The 7,885-nt window shown below is 37.3% G+C and overlaps 1 non-coding gene across 1 annotated transcript; it reads right to left on the reverse strand.

Annotated features, from left to right (window-relative positions):
- Positions 1–6,394: 6,394 nt before the first annotated feature.
- Positions 6,395–6,467, reverse strand: Trnar-ccu. The gene has a single exon. It is a non-coding gene; the product is annotated as a tRNA-Arg (tRNA).
- Positions 6,468–7,885: the final 1,418 nt, after the last annotated feature.

Raw genomic sequence — 7,885 nt, forward strand, 5'->3', positions numbered from 1 at the left:
GGAATCTTCTGGGACAAACTCTTGTACCGGAAATATCCGTCATAGTTCCTTCATCTGGCGTCCTTTGGAGTGTTTTAATTTCTCGCTACCCATCATGTTTCCTCTATATTTTGGCAACAAGCTTAATGCTTGGATCAATGCCCCCTGAGCTACTACTCTCTTCCAAAACTCATTGACGGCAATTTCAGAGTGCCCAGAACATGATATTAAGATAACGCATAAGACCTACCGTCGTAAAAGCGAATTTAAACCGAAGAGCTCACCAACTCTATTGCCTTGTTACTAATTAGAATGTCTTTGATATCCGTATTTTTTTCTTTTTTACGAAGATCACTCTCTTAAATCTTAGCTGTCGTTTAGAAATTTTATGGATACATTGAGCAGGTCTTTGTCAACACTTGCCCGCTCCTTATATATGAGTGAGTTGGAAGCCGAGGGGTACAGGTTATTTCTCTTTTCTATACAGAGTTTGATACAGAAATTATGTATAGAGGACAAACGATATCAATTAGACACTTAGCAGTGCATTTGGTTTTCCACTCATCAGCACAGAACAGAGACTCACGTGTTTCCCTTGGCGACTAGGTTTTGTGCATTTATTATAGCAATTAACTTTACCTAACTCTGTTGAGAAAAAAATCACTTTTACCCCTTGGCTTCCAATCCATTCATATAACTTCAACACAAGAGAAAATTATAACTTCTGTTTTCAAAATTTGAATTAAGGAAAATAATGACAAAGGGTCCACTCTAATTACCCAGAAACATTCAAGATAGCGTAAGCTATACGAGAAATGTTTCACGAAAAACGATGCTTAGACTTTTACGTCCTCTAAAATACTTGACTGCATTTTATATTTCATAGCTATAATGAACAACCGTTCGCAGGCAACGCATTACCAGTTTTTAATCAAGATTTTCCATACAATTTTCAACTGAATAATGTCAGCGTAATTATCTGAGAGGTATACATATCACCTGAGTTCCTGAAATAAAAATGGTTCTTGTTCATAGCAAGTACGTACTTTGCCTTGCTTGTTCCACAAGATAATCGAATGACAGGTCAGAAATTAAATTAACAACAAGGCTCCTAGCGCTATCGTAGTGGCCTTAAAACTGGCCCGGAAAGCGAAAAATATCCAGTTCCCTTTTTAGCATAAAAGGATTTTTTTAACCTATCAATTTCCTACAATATTTAATCAAAGTTAGCGAGGCTGGTTTGAAATGGCAACATAGGGAAGGATTGTTTGACAACACGGTGAATTCACCTTGGCCTCTAATTGCGCAGTATTTATAATTCTTTTTGTGGATAGAACTAATTCAGATTGAAATGCCGCTGGTGTATTTTTGTGGAAGATGAAATTATTTTTTTTTTTTTTATTATTCTAAAGATTTTGGAAATCATGTACGAGAGCTAATCCGAGTTCCCCTTTCCAACGCCATTCCGCCAATGACTGTCCTTCATTTACATGCGTTCATACGAGCTTCAGTGCGCTCGTGTGCCCCAAGTTTTTCCACGCCGGCAGTGCGTGAGTCCGTCTGTCGATGCTTGCGTGTACGGAGGCCTGTGAGAATTCACTCTGGACCTCCACCGCCCTTGTTGATGGCGCCTGTTGCCTTGGGCTATCCTCCTCCATGTTCCCATGCTGAGGCTACGTTTGAAACATTCCACTTCATTAGATGGGAACCGTAACTACAGTTCGACTGGGGGTTAGAGCGGATGACGAGACATCTGGCGACGAGGGAGGAACACGGGTTAAATTCCTTCAGGGGTGCTGATACCTGATCAGCTGACGGACGCATTTCAAAATCCGTTAGCTTTTACATCGCCTTTTATGTGAATTTGAATGATAAAATGTCGTGTGCACTATTCGACGGTCGTATAATATAAATATGGCATTTGTGTCGTTAATTGATTTCTGATAATTTTATGTTTATGTTCATTTTGAAAATAGCCTATCATCATGCACTGTTTATCTGTAAAAATGTTTTGAGAATAAACTTGAGAATGATGAGAAAAAAATGAGAGGAACGACACGGCATCAATTGAATTCTGACTGATATTTCATAATGAATAAAATATGACTTCTTGTATGGCATAACAAACGTAATCAGAACGCATAGAAATGCAGGTAACGTTCGAAATAGCGTGATGAAGACAATTTACATCCAGTATTCTCAACATCTAAGCAAGGTTAAGATTTTGGTCATAGAGTTTAAAATATCAGTTTCACATTTAAAACTTTTCACTGTAAAATAAATAACTATGTATTTTTAGCGATAATTCCCTTAAAAATTCTGAAGTAAAATTAGCAATTGAAAATTTTCCTCAGAAAGTAAAGTTTTAGAAGTTAAAAGTAAGGTAATGTGAGCTTAAAAGTTACGAATTTAAAAGACATATAAAACATTGACGTAGTGTGTCAAATTTGAGATACAGACAGATCATATTATTGGATTGGAAAGCTTCTTCCTGATATCTAATATGATATTTATGACTTATTTATGTAGTAAAACTCTCATTTGGAGTATGACCTAAAGAAAAAAGTGAATTTTCCAGCATATTGGAGTGTAGAAAAAGAAAATTATCATAAAAATTAGCATATTAACACTGAATTTGACTTAAATGGTGTAAAATTTAAGAAAAATGGAAAGGTGAAAGTAACTTTTTTCTAAACCAAACCCGTTGTGCTAAGGAACTTGTCAAAGAAATGAAGCCTGCAACAAGTGAATACAAGCTTAGTTAGGCGCAAAGCCAGTGCAAATATACACCAATAAAGAAATAAATTCAACAGGATACCAGTACCACCACCCAGCTAATTGCATAGCTGGTCGGTAATCGAGAGATCCTCTTTCAAACCCAGGGTAAGGCCAAAGGTATTATCATGGAGAATTTCACCCTTGCTATATAATGCAGCGAAATTTTTAACAAGGTCTGCATATCCTAAATATTCTACAGCGAGAAAGTGAGTTTTAAATGATCGAGAGGAGTAATGTGATGCGTTAATGGACCATATGCATCACCGCTGAGCTGAGCTGGAATGATTAAACCAAGGGTATCTAAAAGAAATCCCCCGTAGATCTCAGGCGGAGTAAAACTCAAAGGAATGGTACACACGATGTTATCGCGGGGAAGAAGAAATGAAGGGAGGCTTGCAATCCTGATGGTGTACAAGTTATATACTCATTATTGCGCCCTTAAAAATACTTCGCGATGAAACGCTTTTTATTTCGTCTTCATTGATGCGGAGCAGGTGAAATCACAACGGTTGACCGCGGGGTGAAGAGGTTGACGGGTTCTAAGTGTGATCTTTGCTGGCAAGCTAATGTTCACGTCGCGGCCACTCTGCAGCCATGGGCGAGGAAGTGCGACTGCGGAAATTTGCTGCCTCCTTTGGCAAAATCTTGAGATAATGATGGAACGAATCAAGCCATAGGTCTAAGCTTAAATACTAAAGCGATTTTCGCTGCGAATTTCTTGCGAGTATGTGCGTATCAGCTGGAACGGGCAGAAGTAGGAATTTGTTTAATTTTATCAATTCTTGTTCCACGGAAAACAGCACCATTGGCTTTTGCATCGTTTTTTTAACTAAACAATTAAACGTACATGAACACGCATTCCCTGAATAGATGCAACCTACCTATGCAGGTCTCGAACCTGCGACCTCTTGTGTGGCAGGCAAGGACATTAACCCGCCGCCAACGAAGCCGGGATACCGGGAAAATATAACAAATGAAGTCAACTTTTTCCGGAGAGATATAGTGGTACAGCAAATAAAATTATACACAAAGATATCCTAATGTCCACTTATGTTTGATTTCACAAACTCGACTATACGTGTTTGGATTTGCTAGCTAGTACTAATGACTGCAAGGCAATCGAAACACGTGTAATAGAGTTTATGAAATTAGAATAATTCGACAGTTTAATATCCTTGAGTATCATGAAATCTGACGAGTTTTAACAGAATAACATTTTTTAATCTTTCATACTTTATCTAATAACCATTAAAGGCATTGAAAACTTCACCTAGCAAGTTTTTACTGTGTAGTAGTGGGATGAGTAAGTAGTAATAGGATAGTGAAGCTACACTGCAGCTTTAGTCGGAAATAAGTCATTCGTCATCTTTTCTCGCTCTTCAATTCTCTTGGTTTCCCCTACAAGGAATAATTTCTTTTAGTACTTTTCATTAAATTTGGAATAGTTTCAGCTCCATTTTGACCAGGAGAAATAAAAAGTAAAAAGAGAAATAAAATAATCCCATCAAAAAGATCATCATTTCATGCTTGATTTTCGTCACATTTTGGTTGTAATTCTTAATATTTTTAATAAGGCATTGATTATTTTTGTCCCCTACTAGCTCGCAGTGCGTTCCGCTGTTTTATACAGCGTTACTGAGTGCCCGATATTCTTTTATAACAAGTACACGATATTCCAGAAGGAAGCAGCAGTATGTGTCGATAGCTAATAAAAATCATTGGGAAGTTGTAATTTCAGCAGCTTTCCTATACATTTTACTAAGTTCACGGATTAATTCTTCTTGTGCCGAGTATTATATACTCGGTGCACATTCAAGGTATGCAAATTCAAAATGATTCATAATTTTTTTCTATAATATGCTGTACCGGGCATAGCAATATTAAATAACATTTACATTAACCCTTTAAGATCCAAAGGACATACATGTCCCAAATTTTTCATATTCTCTCGAAATTAAATGAGAAGGTTGTAAGAATCGGTTCTATTGAAGAATGGGCTATTGGCCTCTAGATTTAATTCTTTTTGTGATATCCTTTTGATATCGTATGTTCCACATTGTTGAGAACTTTCACTTGAATTGCTGTCTACGAAGTGGAAATTTGATAGTTTATAACAAATCAATGAGATGGTCAATAATAACAGGACTTTCAGATCATCCTTTATGTGTATCTAGTCTGTGGAGTTAAAAAATCCGCATTTGTGCTTTCATTTTCACAAAATTAGTGTTTTTTGTCATGTGACACATATGCCCATACAGGAGTAAGAATTAGTAATATTTCACGCCCCTGAATGTACCTCAGAAACTATTAAAGATATCGCTTTCATGTAAATGGTTTTGGATTCTACGTATTAATATTATAAATAATTAGGTATATTTCGACCAATGGTAAAAAAATCTGAAAAGCTTCCTTGTCCGCTTTCAATTTCCCTTCTCCTCCCTTCATGTCTTAACTTACGCACTGTAAAAAATAAATCGTCTTCATGAACACTTCCACGTCTGGAAACCTTGTATCTCGTCTCAATCGAGACGAAAAATTTTTTTAAGAAATCACTTGGTATGCATATTCATGGGTGTTTCGGGAATTAATTACAAGCTTGCAACTTCGAAGCCGAGTGCATCTGTTCGATGAGAGACCTGCATCTGGTCTCAACTCGCATCAATCTTACAATTTCTTCGGAGTCGTATATCTATATCTCGTCTCCCGCGCCCCAAAACTGATGTGATGCACCATGCTGCACGCTTAATTAGTCTCGCGGAGGCCCGACTCAGCGGGAGAAACTGAAGACGCAAGACACGGCCGGCAGAAACAAATTATTCGGTATGTTCCCACAAGGTTCCCACATAATCTTGGGCCAAATGAATATGGTATCATTCATGACGCTTAAACCAAAGCATTATCCTACTTAGGCGGCCATGGTTTAGCAATCGAAAAATAACGAAATCGATTATTATTATATTTTTTGCATTGGTGGATAAATTCATAGTTTGTTCTTTACATTTGTTAGAATGAACTTCCACAAAGTTGAGCCAGAGACTATAGAGATTATCAAAAATCGAAATTTGATCCATAAGATCGATCTGATTGATCGATTATCAGATCTTATTCTAATTTCTCTCGTATGAACGTAATCTTGAGACGTTTCATAGTATAGTGAAATTTAATTTATTCTCCTCCACGAGATATATGTATGCCCAAACTACCAGGACATAACATCCTGTAATTACCTATGTTTAAATTACACAAGTTTTCTTTCAAGCAATTTTCGATGACTATATTCAAAGACTATATTTTGACAAAAACCTATCTTACAACTTTCTTCCTCTTGCGTTAAGAGTTGTGACGGATGATCGGTATTCGAAGAATTAGTAAATACCATCGAATAAGGAAGGAGAGAAGATAGTGAGTTTAATGTTTTAGCTTTAATATACACCCGTCCATAGGAACGCGGGCACTTCGGGGTCTCTTTTTATGGAATCCAGAAGTTTACTCTCTCGACTGGCTTAGAGCGCCTCTAACACCGTTTATTTGGTCATATTTGTAGTTAAAAACTCGCGGCAATAATATAGGACCCCCAGAGCTCAGGAAGAAGAGAAATATATTTCAGTTCTAAATGCTGCTTAGACGAAAAAAAAATTACCCCTGGGGGGACTCGAACCCCCAATCCCCGGTTTAGGAGACCGATGCCTTATCCATTAGGCCACAGGGGCGCTTGTTGAACATAGTGGTTTGTGACAAACTGAATCTAAATTAGTCCACATATAAGTAAAATTCTTGCCAATTCGTTTTATGGCTTGCCCCAATGATCTGCTAGATAGTAGTTAAAATTTCCATTCGAGTTCTTGATAATTTCTTTAAAAAAAGCTATACTAATTATGTTTTTAATATAATTATCGTGGAATATATGGAAACTTAAGTGCAGGCTCCAGCTGTTCTTCCTTATTGCATCATGCAGAACTGGGTGAGAAATTCCCGTAGGGACAATTCAGTAAAAAAAGGCAATAACAATTCAAACTCAACAATTGTCATTTAAAATAGAGGCGATGAAGATAAGGCGGACTCCTGTTTATCCACAGCGCCTAAAATCATAATTAAGATTTTAATTAATTGTTTCACAGTAACTTAATCCTCCTATTTTTCTTCATATTAATATAATATGCAATCGCTCTTGACCACTTCAAAATTCATTTCTCAAACTTCATTTTGAGAATCCTTGAACCATTTTTCCCATTAGATCACGACGATTTAAGAGTCGTGGGCGATATTTTGGGTAACCGCGTAAAAGGTAAAATTATGATTGAAAAACTTTTTTATGGTTCACAGAATTTATTCTTAATTGACCAACTTTTCGATAACTTTTAATTTTCGAATACTTTTCATTTTAAGCTCTTAGAAAAGTACGTTGTCGAAATCCATGTCGGTTAAAAATATAATTCATTGGACTATACTACCAGGCTTTCCCGGCATATTGTAGGGCATCCGTAATGTCGATGAATGACTCTTTCATCGAAACGTCGATCGCGATTCAGAGCCTGACCCGATGGAAATCCCGAATAACCTTCTACGACACCATACAACCGCTTTCCTATCACTGGTATGATAATAGGTATGTTCCACAGTGGCGATTCTGTACCAGATATTGCATCTCTCACAGGGCAATAGTGCGTTTAACGGTCTTATGATTCTGCAACTTCAAAAGCAGTTATTTTTCGACATCTGGCATCAAATATCCTTCCAAATACTGCGGAAATACTCTCGCATTGCCGAACGAAGGAAAGAAAGAGTTCCTATCAATAAGCCCCGGGGAAGTTCCCTCTAATTCACTCAGCAAAGAAGAAGATATTGCGGGGGGATTTTAATGGACGCAATACGCCATTCGGAACTTGAAACGAGCAATCAAGTCATCCTCATTTAGGACTCGGAAATGTCTTTATCGCTCGTTGGAAAAATTTCGTTTCCTCTCGCTAAATTCGCATGGAAACGTGCATGAACCTGCACCACTTTCCCGCGATTCGTCACGCAACCCTCGAGGTACATTCAAACTCTCGATATTTTAATGAAAGCTTTTTTTTAGAAGGGTAAGCGAATATCTAGTGACGGGAGAAGCAAGAAAGAAGTTATCTACAGA

The sequence above is a fragment of the Ischnura elegans genome, chromosome 9 (genome assembly GCF_921293095.1).
Source record: "Ischnura elegans chromosome 9, ioIscEleg1.1, whole genome shotgun sequence".
Classification (NCBI taxonomy): Eukaryota; Metazoa; Arthropoda; class Insecta; order Odonata; family Coenagrionidae; genus Ischnura; species Ischnura elegans.